This window comes from Nilaparvata lugens, chromosome 5 (genome assembly GCF_014356525.2).
Source record: "Nilaparvata lugens isolate BPH chromosome 5, ASM1435652v1, whole genome shotgun sequence".
In the NCBI taxonomy this organism is placed as follows: Eukaryota; Metazoa; Arthropoda; class Insecta; order Hemiptera; family Delphacidae; genus Nilaparvata; species Nilaparvata lugens.
This window is the reverse complement of record NC_052508.1, coordinates 58,714,370-58,740,548: the sequence shown is the minus strand read 5'-3', so window position 1 is coordinate 58,740,548 and position 26,179 is coordinate 58,714,370. Positions and strand designations below refer to the sequence as shown.

The window sequence follows — 26,179 nt, the reverse complement described above, 5'->3', positions numbered from 1 at the left end:
CTCCTTGACATTTTTGTCTGAGTTGTCTCGAATCTTCTGTGAAGTTCAGCTGTCAGTGTCCAAGATTGGTCCCAATACAATCGTGATGGATAGACACATTTCCTGAGAGCTTTCGCTCTCAATTCATTCGAGAAGTCTCGTTTGAGTATGTTCCTTAGGATCCAATACCTCTTCCATCCCTTGTTTATTCTCTGCTTTATTTCCTCCCCTGTTCAAATTAATTAATAACTCAAGTATTAAATCAGAATCTTACTTGTTTCTTGCTGATGATTATCATAGTATATGATATCATGAAGTTGTGTAATTAGACAAAGGGATGATATAAAATAAGGCCAGACTGCGAAAGAATCTGCTCCATAACTGGAACAGCTATAACAGACTATAAATTTGGGATTATCAAGACACTAGGCTAGCTGAACGAGCGTTAGCGAGTCATCATATTTCAAATCAAGCTGATATTTATATGTAATTTCCAAATGATCTACCAGAACTCCATTTCAATTTTTCACGTTCCATCTCCAGACGCTACAACAGCTACTTGCTAATATTCGTAGTGATATAACAACACTATACATGCATTAAATTAATTGACAGACATAATAGTTATTTCATATTTATCTATGATACGCATTCAACCCAAACAGCTCTTCATTTTCAGTAAATTAATCTTTGGGCTCCAGAGTATTCTGTTCATCACTCTACTACTCCCCAATTTTCTGTACAGATTTGGAGAAAATACGATTACTCGGCTTCTTCATTACATTTGTCATAAAAGTGAACGGTTCCTTAACTATTGATCTGTCAACCATCTGAGAACTTCTGTGGATTACTTCTGTGAGCTCCTTACCATTTGATTATTCTGACTTCTATGAAGGATCCAATTTGCTACGACTAATTCGGACGACAAACTTCCTTAAGCCTGCGGTGACAATATTCTTAGAACTCAAGAGAATTATTCTACTGGAACGAATCAAGGATGGAATTAATCAGTAGTATTATCTTTGGCAGGAGTTCCATTGTCAGATATTGAAATCAAGTATGATTCGTGAATAAATTTTGTAATCACAAAGATTTAAATGAAACCATGATATTGTATTAACTTTAAAATTTTGAAATTCCTCTCACCATATCGCGCTATCTTGTTAGATTAGCTAGAAAGATAAATGTTTACTAAATTTTGTTTTCAAGACTCCGGTTTGAAGCTTATCATACTTTACACATATGAGAAAAGTTGTAATGAGCGTTACACGACAATTTGGCACGAGAAAACATATATAGCTTCTATACAAGAATAGTTTGCGCTATCGAAAAGACTATAATTACTTACTGCTTGAACATTATTTGAATGAAACATTTCAAATTGTTAGCTACTTCAGCCATCATTTCCAATCAATACTTAATGATTCTTTCTATTGAATCATTTTGAAGTGAATAATGTGTTACAATTACAATATTTTAAATTGTTTGATGAATTCTAATAGAAAAGCATTCAAAATATGTATGATCTCTCAGCATCATGACTTGTGTTTGGATGGTATTTGGGTATTTACGAGAGGATTAATCTCGAGGGATTACAACACAGTTCAAAATTCAACGATATAAATATTTTTCTTTCGAAAACTTATATATTCGGGGTTTCTTAATGTTTGTGTTATATAGTAATACCACAGTACACTTTTGAAAAAAAATTAATAGAAATCTTTATAATTTGTTATTTTGTACTAAAATGTTCTTAGAAGAGTACTTTTTTACTCTCTTGGAACTCTTTCTCCCAATTACTCTTCAGTTCGATCCACCTATTTCTCTCTCTGTCTGTTTTCCTCTTTCCAACACTTCCATACACACATACAGACTCAAACACAATTTATCTCCATGTATCTCTTGTATTTTTCAATAAGGAGAGCTGAAAGTTCACCACTCAAAAATATTGGTACATGAAACATTTGCATATTGCACGTGCGGTCACATACAAGGGCCATTTCTAAGTTGCACATAAATGAGAATGTGGCATTCAGTATAAATTCTATGCCGGAGTATAATACGTTTACCGAGTATTCCTAGCAAAATGTTCGCAAGAATGAATTTTGAGCTGCAGGATGGAGGCTCGGTCATTCGTTGAGAGACTGTGTTACAAGGCCGGTACAGTGTTTTCTGACAATGTGATGCTGCTGCTGAAGGCATTGTGGATTCTGGACACGTCTGTAGTCGCTCTTTCCGACCTTATGCAGTTTGTTGTGCTCGTGCCTCAAGCCTCGTTGTTATCCTGCCCTGCATCGATGACTATCTCTGCCTGGAAACGAATCGCATACCGATAAAGCAGTCATTGTAGGTGTGGGGTTGCCTTACTGTATCACATGAAACATCCAGCACCCAATAGTTCGACACACACTAACATCGGAAAACAAATGGTGTCAAATCAGAAAAACTATCCGAGTTTATTCTTTGTGATAACTTTTCTCGTATAGTATCACTACTTTTTCTTTTCTTCTATCTTTATCCTTGATAATGGATCACAGAAGAAATAATAATTTTCCCCCATTTTGTCACTCAAATCAGAAGTTGAACCATGTTGTGAATCTACATCATCATTTCCAACAACATCATCTTCTTCTCCCATTCTCATCACAAAATCGTTTTTGACATGACAGAATTGGAGTTCGTTTGAAGATCATCAAATACATACATTTCTCTATGATCCTGAATTCTGTCATTCTGTCATTGTATTAGCAGGAATTATGATATTACTTGAGAGGAATGGTTGATAAAAAAGTGTTGAACAATCCTATAATTTTTCATCGATTATGATTGAATAATGAAACAATCTTGAACTTCTGTAGATAACTACTCCTATTTCAATATGAACACTGATTATAGCTCATGCAGTTCATTCTCTGATTATCATCTATATCGACCAATTACGTATTGAGCTGTGGGAGTTTTGGGAATTCATGGGAATTATCCCAATAGCTCATCCACGTTATCATTATTGGAAAAGAGTTATTCAAGTCGCGAATTCTCATTATTTTGATAACTCTCCTATATTTCCCACAGTGGAAAAAAATTTAACTTGTAAAACAGTAGTCTACTGGATTGAATTGTTTTTATCATAGATAATATAATACGAAGAATTCAACGAGTTGTGTTCTAAACTATGTATGATTCTGAATATTGTCTAATAACATACCATCAAGGTAATATCCGAAACCATCGACTGCTAAACCTTATTACTTGTCCTTGATTATGAAGTATCACCTTCTTCAAGGAAATCCACAAGATCTAACTAATCAAGAATTGAAAACGTTTTCTAGTTCTCCTCATTCTAGCGGCTTTTCAAAACGTTCAATTATTGTTGGAATTATCATGATTGTCTGACACAATTATTCATGGATGAGGTCTTTCTTTCAGAGATCTTCCCACTCGAAAAATAAACTGGAGCACCTCTTCCTAAACGAAGCCTGTTGGAGAGTGGTAGAGCTGGTAGGAAATATTTTAATTATTCAGGATGGAAACAGAGGCCGTTTCCAATTTGCGATGTGAACTCAATTGCCTCACCTATATTTGCGCCGGTGTCTAGACAGAGACAAACCCACTTGGCTTTCCTTCGCTCCTCGCTTTCAACCATAATTTAAACTAAGAATGCCTACAGAGCTACCGAGTGCTCAGCTATTTCCATACTACGTTCTTCTTAAATTTGCTCGACACAGTTTCGCACCAAGTTCCGGTTATCCGTGACTGCTCAAGCGCGTTATTGGACCGAGTTGGCGGATTCCGATAGAGATTGCATCGATGAATGCCAACCGGAAACATGCTTTGGGGCTCGAGCGACCCGTAAATATAATAACTGTGTGAGAGCAACTCAATTATTGATAAATGGACCGACCGAGCTCCACTGCAATTGCATCGACATGGATCCGCTGTTTCAACCAGAACTAATCAACATTCAATGCGAGTTCAACATCGTTATCCTACGAACTTAGCCTATATACTCTCGTTTCCATCATCGCCAAACAAAGCACAAAAATCTTGTTAGAATCACTCTGATAAATCACTGTATATAGTAATGGATATATACTGGAAACTGAATACTTACCCTGGATACTGTGTCCTGGATTCTATATACTGAATGAATATAATTATACTGTATTGCCTTCTCTTCTTCTTCTTCTCTGTCTCTTCCCCGCATGCCGTCAAAGCGTTGGGGTAGCCTCGACCCATCTTCTCCACTCCCGTCGATCCGCCGCCAGTCTCCTCATCTCTGGAACACTCTTTCCCCTTCTCCTCCCTATTTCCTCTATTCTGTCCTCGTACGAATACCTTGGACGGCCCACTGTTCTTTTGCCCTGTACTCTGACATTTACATACTGTTTGGCCTTTCTATCATCCCCCATCCGCTGTATATGCCCAAACCATCCAAGCTGCCTCATTTCTATCCTCTCGCTCACATCTCTCATGCCAACTTCCTCTCTTATCCTGGTGTTTCGAATCCTATCTCTCCTGGTCTTTCCTACTGATTTCCTGTGACACTTCATTTCCACCGTCCTGATTTTATTCTCATGGCATGATTTAATGGGCCAGCTTTCACTCCCGTACAACATGATGGGTTCAATTACTGATCGATAGACGTGATTTTTAATTCTTTTTTCTATCTCTCTTTTCCCAAAAATGCAATCCTTGATTGCATAGTAGGCCGTAGATCCCTTTCTCACCCTATTCATCACTTCCAGATCTATTTTTCCGTCCTCAGTAAACATTGTACCAAGGTATTCGTACTTCCCTACCTGTTCGAGCAGTTCTTCACTCACCATAATTTGAATATTCTCTCTCCCTCCTCTTGAAACCACCATCACCTTACTTTTACTCACATTCATAATCATTCCTCTTCGTTTCAGCTCCTCAGCCCATTCTGTCACTGATTGTTGGAGTTTCTGCTGAGTATCAGCAATCAGCACTATATCGTCCGCATATAGGAGAGCTCTTGCCCCAATCGGTCGCATGTTCCAATACCCTACCATCATATTCTGGGTCCTTCTCTTGCACACCTTATGGATCTCATCCATCACTAATATGAAGAGTAGGGGACTCAGACTGTCACCCTGTTTTACCCCCATCTCCATACCAAATTCATGGGACATTCCTCCACATATTCGCACTTTCGCTCTCATTCCTACATTGACACTAATGATGGCCTTGATCAGCTTTTCAGGTACTCTCTTTCTTTTTAAGGCTTCCCATATCACCTGTCGTGGAACTGAGTCAAAAGCAGCCTTCAGGTCTAAGAAAGCTAAATAGACAGGCTTTCCCCTCTCTAAAAATTTTGAGCATATATTCCTCAGCGATGACACATGCTCCTGGGCCTGTCTACCCGGCCTAAACGCTGCCTGTTCCTCCTCCATCTCTTGCTCTACAACTTTGCGCAAACGTTTCTCCAGAATACCCGTGTATACTTTCATGCTCACTTGAGAGAGGCAAACCGCTCTATAATTTTCACAGTCTGTGGTGGGGCCCTTCTTGTGGATAGGGATGATAATATTCTTGGTCCATTGACTGGGAACTCTTTCTTGATGCCATATCAAGTTGATCAAACTTGTCATCTTCTCTATCAAGAGATCTCCTCCCCATTTTATTAGCTCTGGCACAATCCCATCCTCTCCCGCAGCCCTTCCTGTCCTCAGCCTTTTTATTGATTCTTCCACTTCATTTGTAGTGATCTCATTGGTTATGCCATCTATCAATTCATCCATCATTTGCTGATGCTCATCTTGGTCAAACCCTGTTTCATTCTCATTTCTTTGGAACTTATTTTCGTAGTACCTTCTCCATCTCTCCATCACTTCCTCCAACTGTGACACCAACCTTCCATTTTCATCCACTATTGATCTAGTCTGCTTTCCAAATTTTCCTCTCAGCTGTTTCACCGTTCTCCAGAAAGCTCGCCCATTTTCACGTCCATGCAAATTTTGTAGATCTCTGCCAAAATTTTCCCAGGATTCGATTTTTGCTAATTTGACAGTTCTCTTGGCAACATTCCGTTTTTCAACGTAGATTCTGTAATCCTCCTGTCTCTTAGAGCCTATAAATTTCTTGTATGCTTTCTTCTTCTCTCTAACTTTCATCTTGACTTCTTCTGACCACCATCTAGTTCTTCTCTTAAACCTTCCTACTACTTTCTGGCCACATACCTCCTCAGCAGCACCCATAATAACTTCTTTCAATTCACTCCAAATAAAATCAACATTATTTTGCATATCTTCAGCATTTTGCAAATTTTCAATCCGATTTGAGAGCTCTACTTTATATTTTTCTCTATTTTCAGCAAGTCTCAACTCTTCATGCTTTATTCTCCTGTATGCTTTCTGTCTGCAAACCTTTCTTTCTCTAAAACCTGTGTCCGCAACCAGAAGTTTGTGGTCAGTGTCCAGTTCTGCTCCCCTTATGACCTTCACATCCCTAAAAGCATATCTAAGCTCTCCTTGATAGAGAATGTAATCAATCATGCTTTCTGCCTCTCTGCCTTCTCCAACGAATGTAATCTTGTGGATTCTCTTATGAATGAACCAAGTGTTCCCTATGAGGAAATTGTGTTGAGATGCATATTCAATCAATCTTTGTCCATTGTTATTCTTAATCACCTCACATCCATACTTTCCCATACACCCATTCCCCACCTGCTCATCCATTCCGATTCTTCCATTGAAATCACCAATCACTACAAGTTTCCTTGATTCTTCAGCTTCAATGGTTTCTCTCTCTAGCTGCATCCAGAATTCATCTTTCTCGGCCACATTTGCATCTTCTGTTGGTCCATATACTTGGATTATGCTAATTTTCTCTTCCAGGTCTAGATCTACTCTTATTATTCTAGGGCTAATGGCTTTCCAACTTCTAACTCTGGTGTTGGTTTCTTCATCTATTACAATAGCCACTCCACCGCAAGCTCTCCTTCCATCAGCTACTCCTGAGTATCTCATTACATATCCCTCCTCAAGAACTCTCTCTCCTACACCCCTTCTTCTCGTTTCGCATATACCCAACACCTTGATCTTATACTTTTTCATCTCCTCTACCATCTCTACCTCTTTCCCAGTCAGTGTCCGAATGTTCCATGTCCCAAATCTGATAAAGTGGCTTGTCCGTTTATTCCGTAAATTCCGGTCCCGTCCGAGGCTAGTTGTAGTTCTTTGAATCAGCTTTAAACCAGCGTGTGGGTGATTAGCCCAACGACGCCTTCTTTGGAGTACTTCTTCGTCTGACTCCTACCCCTCGACCTGTCCGGCTTGGGAGGCCCTGCTGGTAGTTACACTACCGCCGGCATAGCTCTCGGGGTTATTGGAGTACACAAGCCCCTCCACCAACGACAAGGTGTTGTACTCCCTAGGAGGGGCTGCCTACTAATACTAATTCTGTACTTTGTGAGTTTGACTTCGTTTTGATTTATCAGTCTGTTGCACAACAAAATCATCTATAATATAATAGAGGAAATAATTGACCTACACACGTACGTGATAGGAAATTCACGAATGACCCATCATCATGTCTGAACTACAATACTGATTAACTTGAAATTTCGCATATAGATTTTCAATTTACTGAGGATGCTTATAGGCCTATTTTGAATTTTTCAATATTTTAGTAGGTCAAGTTTTCAGTTTGTCAAGTTTCCAATTGGACCCTTGCGGAGCACGGGTGACCTTTAAGTCGCAAATGAATGTGATTAATAATCTCTTCCATGTATGATATTCGCTATGTGAAATAAGAGTTGAATCGTTTCTGGAATATTCTGGGTGGTTTTGCCAAAGTGAGTAATTATTGAAATTGGTTGATTTTAGAGACATGGATCCTATTCTCAAAATGAATATTCCAGAAATTGCAATACAATAAATAACATGAGAGAATAAATTCCGCTGTTTCTACTGAAGTTCATTGAAAAATCTACACTACTATGAAATTGGAAATTTTGAAAACAACATGATACAGTAATGAATTGTCATTTTTCTCTAGGGCTACTCTTAATATAGATAAAAATATAAATATGAGTACCCTTTTTAAATTTATATTTGCATTTATATTTCTATCACCAGTGATGAATATATCCTGGAAACCGACTCTCAAAAGTTCTATTGCAGATAATGGATAAGAGAGATGAGATATAAAGTACTAATACAGAATGATAACAATGTTATTGTTGGAAAAATATTAAGTTACTGATATCCCTGTGATGAGACAACAAGTTCAATACAGCGAGTTTCAGCTATGAGATCATGAGAGTTTTATATTTGATATTATTATGTGCATTCACGTACACAGAAGCGTAACAAATACATCGACGAAAATAGAATTTAATTCCTTTTTTTCAATTATATTATTTGTTCAACGCTACATGTTTCATGACACCTTTCTATCTCGAAAAAGTATCAATTTCTCTCTTGTGTAAATAGATGTACACACAACATGCTTGCTGTAAATTCATCATCTGTTCGTTTCGTTACCTACTGTACATAATATAATAGAGGGTTTTAAAAAAGGGAATCTCTAGTGGACTCTTGTTTTATCCACAATTCCCATTGTTTGTAATGTTACATAAAATTAATTAATCAAGTCGATAACAAAAAATAATACAGAATGACCACTACTACGTCACTAGCTACTCCATGTTAAGAGCTCAACGAAAAATCGAAGTTCATCCGTCATATTCAGGTTTCATTTTCAAGTCCATCAGGTTCAACAGTATCAGAAAAATAAAGGCTATTGGAGTTGAATCATTATTCTCACAATGAACACAAAGTATACGAGGAATATTATTAAGTAATATGTTCTTAGTGAGGCTAAATATAGAACCGTATCGTAGCTCATGAGATGCATTTTTCAAACTGATGTTTGATTCACCCATCACTTAAAGATGAGTTCATTTAGAATGGATTGAAATTCCTATGAGCTCAAATGAATTTATGGATAACTCTAAAAGCCTAGTATCAAATACTTAACTCATAGATAAAAGTGCTTAAATGTGTTTCCATCATTTTCATCACCAATCAATTCTTTCCAAATTGACACAACAAAATAATTTCTCTTAGATACACTGTTTTCCCTGAATAGTTAGCAACAGAACTTGAAGAGAATAAAATCCCATTCTCATTCCCATTTTTCTTTCCCATTCTCATTATTCTAGCTACATCGCTCCCGACTTCAGAATTTAAAAACCATTATCCACTATCAAGTTGATCAAGATGATCAAATAGATCGATTTTTAAATTATTTTCAGAAAGATATCAGGAGAAATTATTCTTATGAAGAGAAAGAAACTGGAGGATTGAAAAGGAAAGTAACATTTCAGATGAACAACAATTACTCATCTAGGAATGCTAGAAAATCTGTGAGACGTAAATTGGCAAACGAGTTTACATCTGAATCATTTCCCTCGAAAGCGATCAGTCTCAATTTGGAACTACATTTTTCAAGTGACTCAAGAAGGGTTTCAGCCCTCATTCCCTCGGCTGTGTTCGCAAAGATAATTAAGAATACAACCGAGACGTTACGCTTTATTTCAGCAGGATTTGCATTAATCTCCACTTCACTTGGAATGAATAATGCACGATTTGTTACAACCAACAGTTGGGAAATCAGAAGCAAGTCCTGGAAAATCTTCTGTTAGAGGGTTTGTTCTTGAAATAAACAAGCAATATTGTTGTTGATTCTGAATACATGGCTCTTTCTTCTTCTTAAAGGATTGGTTATTAACAATTTGAAATTATTTTAAAATTAAAAGCAGGAATGCCACTATAATTCACGACATACATCACATTCGAAGCGATATAGCAGAGAGTGGAATAATATGAGATCAAAATACCCAAAGTATCATGTAATATCTTCCAATAATTTGAATAGGCTAGCAAAAAGAATCACATGGACTCTTTCTGATGTAGAGAACAATAGAGTTGAACCTTCTGCTTAATGACAGATATGTTTTATCTTGTGAATGGAAGACGCCGAGTCAGCAATATGAATGTTGAAAATGTATGCCCGGTGAAATCGAAAACTGGAGTTACAGGTCAATAGGTTTCGTTGCATTATCGCGAAGGGGATATTCTGTCGAAAAGAAGGGCAAAACACTGTTCACTAGTAGTTCTGCGAACAGTAGACCTCGCTCATGAATACAACTTTCAATCTAATGAGAAGGACCAGTACAGTAAGTACAGTATGTTGTGAAGATGTAGCCATGTCATCTATTATTTCCTCCATTGAAAGTGATAGAGAGACTGTTTCCAGGGACACCGGACTTATCAAGGAGGTGTATCGTATAAGGTACCTTTATATCGTCTCCATATTTACAATATTAACATATATTACAACTTTTCTAATAATTACTTATAAGAAATCGGTCCTCTCTCCTTGATCTGGAAAATGGGAAATTGTAAACGAAAATTCATGAAAACTTTTCATATAAGTGCTACATAGTGATTGGATAAATAGAAGTACGAATTTCTTCACTCCTTCATAGCAATATATTATCATATTCCTGCATCTGGGAAATAAGAAACTGTAGACAAAATTCTATTGAAACTTTTCAAATATAACTGCTTCAAGTGCTTTGTATGTGCTCTTGTATTATCCTCGTTTTGATAATACTTGAATACATAATGCATTTTGCAATTCTGTATTTCTGTTTTCACGATATGAAGAATGAATTTGAATGTGCATATAAAAACTATTCGCATATGAAAATATCATTCCTTGCACTTGCAGATGTCAGTACCTCCTAAAACTATTCATGGACTCGTAAAAAACTATAACTCTCAAATACTATTTTCCATACTCCCAGTTTCTTGAAGAAGTTACAGTACCTTGTTAGGATGAGCAGTTTCTGTAGAAAGTTACCTGCGCAATATAATAGTAGCTTATCTCGTTTATAACACTTTGAAGAGATTTCTGAGCTCTTCCGAGCATATCGGCATCCATACTCCTCCGTCATCCACAACACTCTCAATTCCATTCTTCGCGGCTGCAACTTTCAACGACAAACTGCCATACCTCAGGCAACATATTTTGTTTCGATGCGTCATATACGCTGCCGCCGCATCTTCTCGCATCCTCCACACTTTTCTCATTTACTTCTCTTTCCTTTTTGCTCACCAACTATTAAGTTCTGAGCTTCCATGCTCCATCTTGCACGTGACTCAGTTCACGGAGTCTAGTCGACTCCCAACAACTTTTATACGACAACAAACTTTCTTGTAAAAAGTTGCGAACTCCTCCACCCCCACGCTAAAGATAATTAAGGACAGCCACCAGCGAGGTCGCTACAATTTGCAGTTTAGCAAACCAATTAAAATTATAGCATGAGTTCAACTTGGTTCAAGAAATGGACATGTGGCAATTTGGGATTGCTTAGCCAACTTCCACACTAGATGAGAACTATTGTCAATTTACAATTAGCTTCATGAGACTGAGTCATACTGGATAATTTTTTTTTTTGAAATATCTGTTTAATTGTCAGACATACTTCAAAGCTCGAGGTGATGGGAGATATGTTTTCTTGTTGTTTGAAATATTTCACTTGGATTATCACGTACTACACTGAAATTTTGATAAACTAATAATTATTCATAATAATAAAATATTCAAAATAATTTTTTTTCGGGTAGCCTAGTTAATTTTTCTCATATCCATGATAATAAGGGTGTAAATCAAGCACCAGGCAAAGGTTCTTCGTCGTATTTCCACCTTATATTTCACGAAGTCTTGTGAAGCATCACATTCTCTTGCATTGTTACTTTTATTTTTTTATAACGTGTAAGTCAAGGTATGAAATTGTAATGAATCAAATCAAATAATCTTTATTCACAGAATAAGTAAATGCAGCAGCAGAGACAAAATATATCTAGTGAATATTTTCACAAAGACAACAAGTCTGGGTGTGGGGAATGAGTAAAGAACTTATAAATTTGAAATCGAATATGATTTTTTAATACTTTAAAATAATTTATGATTCTTCATTAGTACATTCTTGACTCACTATTATTCAACTTACGCTATACGATAGCTTATGCTATTTTTTCTCTATATTTATTCCCCCAATCCATATATCCGTGTTGTGCCGTGCTATGAAATTTAGAAAGTTAATTTGGAATTTAGAATTTAGAAGCACACACAATATAACTTAATAAAAGGGACGCTTGATAAACATACCTAGTGCTAGAGAACGGGAAACCAGAAATGACAAGAGAGACAACGAAATAGAGAGAAGGTATCAACTATATTGTCACCTCTTACAGTTAAATTCAACAATTAAAAAAAAACAAAGAAGTTACATCATGAAAACCGAAAATAAAATAACTAAATTTAGAAAGTTATCTCTGATATAGATAAGTCGGTAATAACCTACTCTGTATGCTCTACATTGAAAACGTTTTTGATTGAATCATAAGAAGCTTAAAGGACTCTAATTTCAAAATAAGAATTGAAAATTATCATAGGTATGTCTCAAAAGTTAATCATTAATGACAATTAATATTTTAAGAAAAGATCCACATAAAATTCATAAAATTCTTAGAACATTAAATTTAGAACACACTTGGAAACTTTAAAACACTATCAAAACATTATCAAATATTAATGATCCCCAATGATAACTATTCTGTATCTTTATATCATGAAAGCTGCAAAGACAAACATTCCTCAAGTATCACATCATGGAATACTACCTTGGAAAAAACTATTAAAAAAATTTATGTCATCAAAACAAATTTAGAAAAGGTTAGGGTCCTTGAAACTTCATTTGATCCTTTACAACTTTAAGATGAGAATTATTTTAAAACATTAATTTAATCAATAAGGGACCTTTAAAAATTCATATACTCATTCAACTTTTAGTAGTTTAGAAGATTATAATTATTTATAAATTTAAAGAAAACTGAAATTCCCAGCTGGATCCTTACAGAGAAAATATGCCTCACATTTCAATGTAAAGATACAACCGAAAATCTATTACTCAAACCAAATTAATAAAATTAATAATCTATCTATCCCCAATAATAACTCAAAATTACGATTTAACAAAAGTCTAATTCCGCACGTTTTAATTGATTGAAAGTCTGTAGTCACTAAAACTCATTTTGTCACATCCGGAGTTCCTGGGACGTTCGTTTAATTTGGAAAAAGTTGTTACCTCATAGCCGTTTCTTCAATTTGAATCTAGGCTCGGTGATCGAGCTCTACACGTCCAGATGGACAGGAGACAGCATACCCCAAGCTTCTAGGACGGCCATCGATTCAGAGGCGTCTCAGCGGCTTAAAGACACACGTTCATGAACCCGTGAATTGATGGATTCGTACGTTGATCCCATACTTGATGTTCCCGTACTTACACCGCTGTTAGAATAAAAAAATAAACTAGGATAATACAAATTAACTTAACTTCAGTTATATAATAAAATCAACCTATTTTAGGTTATATAAAACTCAAATCAATACTTATTACTTTAAAACATAAATAGACATTACCTACTTCAATCTCTTGATTTAATAGAATAGAATTTATTTGTAATCAGGGTTATGCCCTATACACAAAGCGATGAGTACATAGTTATTCCATAATAGGCCTACATAATTCACAAGTTGATTGAATTACTTTTCATAACAAGGTATTTCGAGTATTGTTGTTAGTTTAGTCAGTTCTCTTACGTAAATTACATATATGGTGTAATTTTAAAAGAATAAATTACATGATAGGTGTTTCCTAAATAATCAAGAAAGCTTTTCATTAGAATCAAAAAGACAAATAAAATCTATAACAAAAATACTGATAGAACTCATAATAATATACTATAAACATCAGTCAATTTGGATTTAAACAACAGTAATTGAAATTTAGGTTAATAGCTTCCTCTTCAAAAATAATTTAAAATCAAAAATATCATTCTCAATTCCTTCTTCAGAATGGTACTCTACATTTCTACATATTACACTCAAATGTATCTATCACAACAAATTTAACACTCTGATGGAAGCTTTCATCGATAATCATTTCCTTAATTATATTATAATCTATGACGTACCTTTAGTAGCGGTTATAGGAGGAAAATCTCCATTGTGAGGTGACAATTTGATACTCTCTCTCTTCTCAATTAAAGCAACTACTGAGGCGGAAAAAAACTAAAAACACTACTGGAACAAACGGTTCCAGAGCCAAATACTAAAAAGGCCTAAAGCTGGCATGGAAGCCATGATTAACACAAAGTATTGATCAGACTACATTTTGTACTGCTTATGACGGAGGCCAGACGCTGAGTGAATGCACTTCGCTTTTCTCGTATTGCCGTGGACAGCTGTAAACGGCCTCACTAGATGGGAAGCCAACCAACGCCAACTGTGATTGGTAGCCACTATTCTCTAGAAAAATTTCCACCAATAGAAAGGAACGTTACAACTACAATTTAAGATACATTCTCCCACCAAGTGAAAGCTATTTTTCCTTGACAGCTGTAAATTCCTTGCCTTATAAGGTCGTGAACCAGACCGATATTCTAGGAAAATCGTTGATCTTCCCAGTACCACAACTTCTACACACACACCTATAGAGTCGACACTACACAACGCAGAAAAGCAAGGGTCATGAACTAAGCTGTTGCTCCAGGAAAATTGATGTTATTCTTAGGATCATAGCTTCTACGCACACACTTACAGAGTCAACACAACACAACGCCGAAAAGCAAAACAGCAAAATCCATTTTCACAACAGGCTAACTTCTCAGGCTAATTCGCATAATTCTCATCACTCACAATTGTAACAATAAATATTGTTACAGTGTGAAACGTAGAAAGTTTTTCTAAAGTGATGGGATAAGGAAAAATATAAATAATATTTCTCATGTGACATGAGACTACGTGATCACACTGTATTCTATTTAGTCAATACAGTGACTGTTCTTTATTATTTATTCTTTGTTGATTCATACAACAAGTACATCATCAAAAATGATAGGGAGAGAAAAATAAAGTAACATTATCTATCAAGGTGAGTTTATCTATTATTGAAACCTGAAATTGAACCGATTGCTGTGTGTTGTGATTGACATTTGAAAATTCTACGTTGAAAATCTCGACAGTCAATTGCGATCAACCTTCAGAGAATCGATTGGAACGGAAATCATTAGAAGGTGAATCATTAACGATATAATAATACTCTAATCCTAACTAGCAAAAACTCTGAACAACGCCATGATATTAAAGACACAGACATACCAAACCAGTTGAATTCGTTCAAATATTCATCAAAAAGCAAGTCAATATTGTTAATGACATGACTTATTGTCAATTATTTTTAACTTGACAATCTTATCAGTTTTATCTTACATCCCGAATAAACGTTTTCAGCTGGAAAATTTCATTAATTTGTTCAATTTATGAAATATTGTGAATTCTCTGATTTTGATTTTCTAGTCAATGTATGAATGTATAAGTTTGGTAAGTGGAGTCTTGGGTGATATCTTGGGTAAGTGGAGGATGATGATAGAACAAAGTACAATATTTCAAACAGGTCCAGGCAAATGAGGTGGAAAACAGAAGTTCACCTGATAAAAGGTCTGAATCAATATTGATTACCATACATCATTTTTTGCTGCGTGGACCACAGATTATTGAAGCGTGAAATTGCAATAAATCGGCAAAGTCGTTCCTCGTTCGATCACAAATTTCAGCGGAAAAAGAGAGAGGCTGGTCTCCAAAGATCAGGTGGCGTTTGACCCTGTGATCGGGATGCGGAGAAATATTCTGATGGCGGGTGAAGCAATTTCTTTTGAATTTCGGCCACAACTGAGGCGGAAATCAGGTTGGCGACATATTGTGCCTCAGACCGAACAGTGTTTCTGCATGACCGATCATGCCTCGCCGCGCAACTCATTCATGCACGAGGGTGCGCGTCCAAACTGGCGTAATTAAGCGTCGACTGTAATTTTTAATGTGCGGAACCGCTTCACAAAGGCTGAATCGTGTTCAGACAATTTCAGTCGTTTTCAGCTTTCGTTCAAATTTAATCCACCTTAATTGCACATAAAGCAACATAACGAGAGATGCTCCAATGAAATATCTCGTTACGAATTCCATCATCCATTATAATTTAAGCATCGTCGAATAAAAATACAAATTTCATCAGAAAACTGAGCCAAAAAAGAACGTTTAAAATTAAACTGTTTCCTGACGACTATTGAAATCGCAGAATCTTCTCCATACCATTCACTTCCACACAATTTAATTTTTATATCAAACCATTGAATTGAACATTATCAAAATCCATGCTCTTTCTATCTTCGACCCCGCAGAGAAAATCTAAGAAAAACTATTGGATTGGAACAGAGAAAAAAAAGTTTTTCTTCAAACTTCATCACGTTGATAATGTTTATTGAATTTATCGAATTGTCTTAATGATTAGATTCACAATCAATGTGAATCATCCTCTGAGCAAATATAACTTTTTCATATGAAAGCTCCTATATATAATATATATTATTCCTATTCAACTGTATAATGCGGTATCAGAGTGATGATAATATACATTGCGATTCCTATACTATTTTACATATTTCATGCAAATAAGATTTATCATCACTTACATCAATTTCGAATCTGCTGTATTGATCAAGAATGTAGTCCGATTTCTCAAGGCCTTAATAAGGTTTAATAATCCTCCGGTCCCTCAAGGCGATAAACCTGTAAACAGAATAATAGAAAATGTTGATACAATTTATGTGACACGATTGTCACATCTATAGAATCGATGCTATGTCATGAAGAACGGAAAGTAATGGAGTAATGAATGGGAACGAACACAATGTAAATGGGAAAGTTAAAAGCCATTCCACAGTGAACTGACAAACATGCATAGAGGTGAAAGGAACAAAGAAAACATTGCTCCGCTAGCAGAGAATCCTTTTTTCCAAAATAGCTCTGGAGTTACACAATGTACTTAGAGAGCTGGAGAGCCTGAAGTGTGTTTTCCTTGCTTACTCATTTCAAGCTCAGGAAAAAATAAACGGACGAGAGTGTCTCGAGGAGACAATTCAATAGCCAAACTTTTCCCCAACGCACAACTTTGAATCCAATTCAGTTGCATGAGTGGAATCTCAATCCTTTTTCGCACAGAAAAATGTTTAATACAACTCGTATAATCAAGTAACGTGTTTCCAAAATAAAGTTACATATATATATATCAGGCTGAATTCCAACAGAGTCTGTATTGATTCATGACTTTGAATTTTTAGTGAATTTCCGTTGGGATTATCGTACCTATTCATACGCTAAGCGAGCGACATCAAAATATGATGATGTAAGGCAGAAATAAGAACCAATTTAATATGAGATCCTTGATAATAATTCTGATGAGAGGAATGAGCTTGTGCAGTAGGGCAGATCTGTTAAGATTAAAGTTCATCCTGAATAAGCCTGTACCATGAGAGTAGAATAGATAGTCAGATGTTCGTGGAGTATTCGGGAGAAATATTACTTGAATCTTATTGAAATACATATCACATAGTTCGTATAACATGAGATGAAACTCACGCTGCTGAGAAATTCGAAGCCTATCTAGAGAGTGGCAGACTGAAAGAGCAGACGCCATTCAATAACTCGCAAGAAAAGCCGTGGAAATGATGGAACGACTCTGCGGATCTTGAGAGACGCACGCGCAGGCACGGTCACGAACAAGCGGCGGAAAAAGGATGGCCGATGCGTGTTAGCTGGAAAAATCTGGAAAGTGGGCAGTAAAGTGTGTCATTATTTGGCCATACGCCAAAAAATCCATTTCACTCGAGAAATGAGGTAAAACGAGTATCACATTGCAAAACACGTGATGTACTCCAATGCCGTCCCATTGAGCTCTAACAAGCAAGAGTTAACCTGACAACCCACCAACACCTTCAGGGAAGACCTTCTTATTTATGTTGTTCTGCTTGAGCGAAACAAGCGGACGATCGTGATGTTGAGTTACGTTGGTTCGTGTACGCGCTTGAATGGGTTGCCACAACACTGCAATCTGCTTTTTGCTATAATGATGATTTGGACTCCATCTTCAGAAGCTCGTGATAGATGCTATTGTGTTTTGTCGGAAGAAAATCCATATTGCGAACAGGAACAGATGTTCCTGATGGCTTCCAACGATTGCTGAACTGAACAGCTTCCATTCTCATCCCGTTATTTATTAAATCTATTCTGACGATTGAACAAAAATGATTCTACAATATTAATTCTGAATTAGATTCCCAATCATTTCATAGGTCAGAAATGAGAAATCATCATTCTATTTATTTGTCAAGTCTGATTGAACTGTGAAGATAAAATTACATGTAGGCTACATTGTATTGACTACAGTAACTATATTATCCAAAATAAGATTGGGTAATAATATATAATATATATCTTATCAATATAGTATCTATATTACCCAATATAGTTACTGTAGTATTGACTAGTAACTCACATGCATCTTCTGGTGTTAATAAAGAGATGTCTAATTCGATTTTCTCGGAACATTAGCTCATACAAAAAGTAGCAGTGATGAAGCTTGAAAGAATGAAAAGAATTCAATCCAATTCAACAATAAGAAAAAGCTTGAGAAGATTGGAAAGCTCAATATCAAAAAAGGTTTATTATCAATTTTTCGTTTTGTCACTGTAATAGGCCGATGTCATGATACAAATTTCCTTGATATACAGCAACTTGAAATTTCGAGAGAAAATAAGACGAAAATAGAATCGTCCATCAATTTAATCCACATGTGACGTATGGGCTCCAGTATATCATTATGATAAAACATCTAAATCTTAGGAGAAATGAGTTATTGCTAGAACATAATAGTAAAGAATATTTATGTTAGGCACTAAAAGAGAGTATTTAATGTACATATCTCAAACAGGTTACTCATAAGGAAACTTACAGAGATAGAGGGAGGACTAGTTTCTCCAATTCAGAGTTTTATGAGTATGACTCATTTGAACATTCCATCTGGAACTTCCATAAACATAAAACAACTGAAGGCTGCGATACTTGGCGAGGAGAATATCATGGCAAATAATGATTATTGCCAAGTCCTCACTTCTGGAAGCAACATTTCAGTAGTTTCCAGCTTGAGTGTCCTGAATCCATTCTATGAAAATTATACCAGTTCTATCTCAGAACAAGCTTCAATGTTTAACAACAGAGAATCGACAACAATAGAGATATCACCTCCGCTTAGAAATGAGAGATACATTAATGGATCTTGCTCAACATTAAAAGGTCGGATCGATAGAATAGTTTCATGAATGAAGAACCAGAATCTCCATCATTGGCTCATGACTATTGACTGATAGAGAAACAAACTATAGGCTACTTGATTGATTTTTTAAAATATTATAGAAGAATACGGTTCTTAATCACGAATAAGATAGTGTTACAACCATTGAACCATGTACAGGAACGTACTACAATATCTTCATAAATAATGATTTTATGGGTGAGTTGCGAAGGTTATGCGTGAATAACGAGGTGGACTCCCATTATGATATAAGATACCTTATCATCTCAGGCACATCTTATAGCTTATTAAGCACCAACAGTTGTCGGAGTTATAGATTGCAAATAGTAATTTGTGTATCTAGAGACTAGAGCACACCTTTGTCTCCTGATGAGGAACAATGACGAACAGATTTCGTTGAATTACTTGAGGAAGAGAAATTGAATCAGCTCTTTGATGCATAGTACTTTAATACACTTTAATTATTTTTCCACATTCATGAAAGACTCGTATAATTTTTAACAGAATAGATAGTGAATAAATGGATAAATAAATATCATTGATATTTCCCTTGATTATGATACTCTGCTCTGAAAAGCTTGCACCAATATAAACAATATCACATTTTATCAATATGCCTAACGATGCAACCAGACGTACACGTGATCTTTCAACGAAATTCATGTGGGGCTATGATAAAGATGATAATCAAAAGTGCTGCGTTATTACTAGATTTTCTTCTATGTTAATTGATTGTTCTTCATGTAACTCCTTACTTTGAGATCTTTTTTATGATTGGAGGGATGAGATTTTCGAATATTCATGTAACCGGGTGAGATTCGAACCCACTGCAAGGCACAGTGAAGCAGGCTGAAAGATTCGACATAATACTGTTTTTCTATGATGGATTTATTATTGATTCATGTTCTGAATAAGAGGATATTGCGCACTATTCAAATATTACTTGCTAGATGATGATGTTGATGTTTGTAGATTTCGAACTCAGTCTTTACTAATGAAATTCTAAACTCACCCACTCACTTATTAAATGAATCACTGATCACGATTCATGAAGAACTACGGCATAGGTTTCATCAAAAATAGGAATCTAGCTTGCTTATAGGTCCAAGGTTCTGATCTTTATACGATATTCCAACTTTTCATCGGATAGAGTGAGAGAAGAAAGTGAGATTGGTGTAATCTAAGAAAGATGGAATGAATAAGAGACGATTCATGAATTCAATATGTCCAATTTCAATGCTCATAACCCTGCTCTCATTTGAACATAATCTCCAAGAAAAATTTTGATTTTTTAGGATTTGAAGTTCGTTATCAAGTATGCAACAAGTAAAGCTATGTTGTAGACATTTTATCAACTTATAGCAATATCATTGGGTTGAAAACATAATTCTATATATATTTTATTTTTGTTAAGTTGAAACGGAACAATATTTGTAATGACTCAAGAATTCATCAGAAGTTGTAATTCTTTCTTGCATAAAACTCAGAAATTGTAGTTCAATTTGTGATTTCACAAGTTGGATGGCTACTCATTAGCAGCGATGCAATTTCAGAGAGTAATCTCCCATCATTGTATCAAGTTCGAATAGAGTTGAGAATTTGGTAGGGGCAAGAAAACAGAAATTGCAAGTATCGAATGCGGTTGTGGTATCTTGGTTTATGGCAAGATTTTGCGCTTATCCCCGGAGAAGAGAAAGATCAGCTCTATTCTGCTCGTTATAAGATACTTCATAGCTTGGACTCTTCCCAATTTCTTCTCTTTCGCTTTGACTCAAGATGTCTTCTCCCTCGAGCTATTTATTAAACTTTGTTTTGTCTACATCCAACAACTTTCCGACTCATTCAGTCACTTGACCTCCACACTCGCTTTCATCATAAATCGCCATCTCCAAAATGGAGTCTTGACCTCCATATTAATGTATCTATGGTGAACTTTTCAAGAAATCAAATTATTGAAAATGGAAATACTCCAGTCCATGACTTCGACATCCCCTGAACTTACATTATGAATTGAGAATGAACTCCAGCTTATGAAGAAAGTCCTCAGTACGACTATTTCTCATTGAATAGGAAAGATGAGTATTTAATAAGTCAAGTGAAGGATAACTTTGATAAAGTCAAGGACTGAGACTCATAGAAAGATGATGGGGAGAGAAGATACAGCGAAATTAAATGAAAAAGTGAACCATCATTCTCATTTCGATGACTTGTGTGCATCATAACTTCAAATCAACAAGCTCATTCCTGAATTATTCAAAATTAAAGAACTTCCACTAACTTGAGAAATATCAATATCAAATTCTATCTCTGTTATTCAGGTCACAGTTTTAGTATGGAAGAAGGAGAATTCTGGATGGCTTTGCATTTTTTTCCAATAATGTATAGCGTAATACAGAAAATATAACATTTAATTGAAACGACTTGATATTGTCAAAACTACCTTGATTGATTAAAAAAATATGAGATACTATTTCCAGTTATTACACCATTATCAATATCCAGTAAACTGAAAACTTGAACATCAAGCATGGGTGAAGCCCTACGATTGGCTATTATCTGTCGGTCAATAGATGCTAGCTCTACTGCCATTGGCCGAGACATGACACACTTTCAAGTAATCCAATGAAAGCATAGCTCAACCTTTATTGGTCGCTAGCTAATGACCAATCGTATCGCTTTACTCAAACCATTGATTCTGCTGCTCAATGTTTGAGCTTTTAGTTTACTAGAGATGATAAATCAGTGGTTTTGGGAAAATAGAGTCGTTTTCATTTTATATAAATATTTACTACATCATCACCTTTACAAAAACACAGAAAGTAACTGAAAATTACTCTTGAAACTTTGTCATACTATCCCAATAACTAGTGATTCTCAATATATTTTCTTGTAATCCAATGTTCAATGAGAAGTATATTTTCAGAACATTCTCTACAGAGTGCAGAGAAGTGTATTTGGAGTAATATCAAAAAGAAGAAGAGAGGTTGAGTTTTGTATTAATATACGATTATCCTGGATGTTGAGAAGGTTTTATTCGAATTTCGAAAGATTAAACTTTTCCGGGGGTTGAAAATGAGAGAATAAAATCTTTTCATGAAAAACAGTTCCGTTCCTACGATTCCATTCTTTCATTAGAAACAGAGAAAAAGCTTGAATTCTAAGTTCTCAGTCGTAATCATTAAATCATTAAGAGCACTTGTGCTATCATTTTACCATTCATCTGCGCTTTATATTACTTATTAGATGATTTTACCAATCACAATATCCTGTTAAACTCTATGTGTACTTCCGATTCTAAACTCATGTCAAATCTAGGAGGTTAGATCGAATAATGAATCCTCTATCATTGTCTGGAGCAAGTCAATTTTCAGTTGAGATAGAATGATGAATAGATGGATTCATTGTCAACAGCTATCCCATACATCCAAAACATACACGTGGATTGTTAACATATTGTAGCACTCTTGTGTTCGGGCAAGTTTCAGGATGAAATAGGCATTATATGACGAATAATCAACAAACTGCTCTCAAATAACTTTCTCGCTGGAAAACTCATATTGTTTGTTGTATGCTTTCGATATGAGATTAATAATTCAGTGCATATGAAATTCTCCATTTCTGAAATTTCACCATGGAATGAATTCCTCTTCTTCTTCCTCATGTACCTTCACCATGGCGGAGGTTGGCTATCATGATAGCGATTTTTACTCACTGATGGCGTTACTATGTATCTCTTTCTTTCCTCATCAACATCGTGAACTTTCTATAAAAGGAGTATATGATCAAAAAGGAGACATCTTCCAATAACAAATGAGAATAGATTGCAAACCTCGCAATACGAATGCATAAATTTGAATTATGATGTTCGAATAGATGAATAAGTAGAGACTACATTATCACCAGTAGCTAGTTGTCATTCATGACTCCAATAATGTGAAAGGGTGTATTCATGATCATGGCTCACTACTAGTGTTATTACAGGGACTGCAAAGGAGGACATTTACTGTACAACTCTTTGAAATATATGAGAGAATTTAAAAAGCTATGATCTCTGATAATACTCATTGACATCTTGATGGAACACTTGCGTGAATGGAAGATTAGGAATATAGAGTGCAAGAATACTTTATAGAAATAGTAAGATAGAAATACTAGCGTGCTTTGGATGAAAAGATAATTTATTCCAGGAATACGTGTGAGAGTTATGAATTGAGGCCATACATGGGTAAAGTTTTCCCATGAAATAAATGGTGAAATGAGAAAGGGAGATTGAAGCACTAGGTGACAATGAAAAACGCAGCATTCAAACTTATAGCCACGAAGATTTATCCTAACTGAAAGGCTTTTATGTGCCTACAGAACTGTCATATTCCAATTTGCTCATGCACTCAGCTTTGACCATAAATTTAGAGCAACGATCTGAATTTGAATTTATACAGGTTGGGCCCACACTGAACAGTGGTACTCAAAATACTAATTCTCTGCATGTAGGCCTAACCCTGACAACGTATGTGCAACGGTACAACATTTATAGGATGATTTCGAATGAATGATGTTGTTGCCGAACTATTCCATTTCCTACCATTTGTCTTGAATACAGTTGATTACATTTTTCCTCCATATCAATCCAAATCGACTTAGTATGAAATATTAAGGAGGAAATATTAGTAGGGAATATTATTAATTATATATAATTATAATAATATAAGTTTTTTTCGAGTGACTGTGGGAAGTGGAAGGTAAGGTTCAGGGGATTTATTCATAATGCTACAGGACTTTTTGAAACTTCTCAATTGTTGCTTTATATGGCTTCCTGTTACAACAAATTATAGAAGTCATAAACTATGTTCAATAAATGTAATGTTGTGGAACACGCGCTAATTGGAAGAATTCTATTATAAAAAAACATTATTGTTATGGATGAGGCCTTTAGAAGGATGGCAGGAGGCGAGGGGTTTCTGGTAAACAACACAGAGATGGCAGGTTATTGTTCAAGTTAATAATATTGATTGAGAATAGTCCTTTTGATTTTATTAGTAATGGAAGATAATTATAATTTTTTCTTAAGAAGTATAAAAAGTAGAGAAGAAAGTTTTCAGCTATGTTACATTTGAGTTATTGTTTCTGAAGATATATCATTGTAGAGTATTGCTGGAAGTCAGGAAGATAGTCTTTAAATTGGAATGTAATTTTGAATATTATGTTGAGTTTGAGACTTGCTAAAGTTTTATATTTTCCTGACTGTGTTTTTTCATGGCGTTAAAGGTTTTAACTGAACGCTAATTTATTAAATAATACCAGAACTTTTGAATTATTTATGAAGAAAGATCCATTAATTTTGATACAAAGAATCAGTAGTTTAAAGGTAAAAATTCATATAAAATGAGGATTCGAACGGAATGGGAGAATTTAAATAATCTGCAATCAATAGATAACTCCTTTGTTTATTTAGCTTTTGATGAATTGTAGGAAGAGTTAGAAATTGATGCCATTATACATTTATTTACAGCGGTTCATGTGTGTGACCCCAAACCAACTTCATGTACCACCCCTTTGGTTCCGCTTACTTTATGTAACACCGCTTCTCAAGACACCCGTTCAGATGACAGGTCTAGGGACGTAAGATGTCGTCGTCAAGCCAAATTCAACCGGTAAAAGTTCACCGCCAAAAACAAGGTACGTAATCTCGATGATAAAGCAACGTACAGACCAACGAAAGTGCAGTGTAGTGAAACAAAGGTTCATTCAAGAATGTCGATCAAAAGTGGGATTCTAAATTTATGAAATGGGTTATATGGGTTATTATCGACGAAAATTGGGTTCAACGGGTTTTTTATTTCTTGAGTTTTCGCATTGAAATTAATTTGTTATTCTATGACTGATATTGTTTGGTTTTGTGACGTATTGCTATCTAAACGAGGGATAGTAATGCGCCCACAAATCAGATTAAGAATGTCAACAAAGTAACTTAACATGAAATTGTTGAAAACAAATCAAATTTTCTTTGTCCGATTTTAGTTGCCAATGTTTATTTAAGTAGTTGGTATTTTTCAAATTGTAGTGTTAGTTTATAGTAGAAATCTATTAAATCAGGCATGGCAAGATAAATTGAAGTTTTCTTTACTCTAGCCCGTTCACCTGCATGAATTAAGTATAGACTCAGGTATTTCCTAGATGTTCGGCCTATTTTCAAATTCCAAATTTTATTCCAAATTAACTTTTTTATTATCTATTAAAAGGCCAGGCACAGTCTTGAAAAATTATTATTCGATTTCATAAAATGGTATAGATGATTTTCCCGATACGCATCATAGGAGAGGATACTCATCAGTAATTTATTGCTTGTTATTTATTATCCAATGGAATACACAGAGAGCTATCATGCTATTTTAAAATACGATATTCAGTTTTATTATCGTCTATAGTACTACTTCTACTACTACTTTACAACTACCGTATTAAATAATAATCGAATCCATAAAAGCATTGAATCGCTCCACGATAAAGAACGTAGCATCGAGCATCTGCTGCAAGTCATCAATCACTTCTTCAGTCGTATTTTATTCCTCACCCATATCATGCATGCTGAATTTCTATCAGGAAGTCAGATTTTGGACTTCAATTGGGTTCCCATCCATCATTTATTGAGATCAGCTTCTCGTTTCAGAATATTGACTGGTAATTAAATTAATAGTTTTGTCAGGTTGGCATTAAGTTGAGTTGACTTTGTTAGGTTGGCACCAAGTTGAAGATTGAAATGCATTAATCGCGGAAAAATTGATTGGGCACTGCTACTTTAATCAGAGCTATACCTGAGAATATTATATTACTAGCCGTCAGGCTCGCTTCGCTCGCCATATCCGTTTAGCCAGACGTTTAGTCTGGACCCCCGACTGG

At 35.5% G+C, this 26,179-nt stretch overlaps 1 protein-coding gene across 2 annotated transcripts in view; it reads right to left on the bottom strand.

Annotated features, from left to right (window-relative positions):
- LOC111046165 (43 kDa receptor-associated protein of the synapse homolog) overlaps window positions 1-26,179 on the bottom strand; it is a 147,704-nt gene that overhangs the window by 86,073 nt on the left and 35,452 nt on the right. Inside the window, exon 2 of one of the 2 annotated variants that reach the window (XM_039428899.1) lies at window positions 16,605-16,701. The exons of the other annotated variant lie outside the window; for it this stretch is intronic. The gene's annotated coding sequence lies outside the window, so the exon portion shown is untranslated. The remainder of the gene's footprint in view (window positions 1-16,604; window positions 16,702-26,179) is intronic. 2 annotated transcript variants of the gene reach the window in all.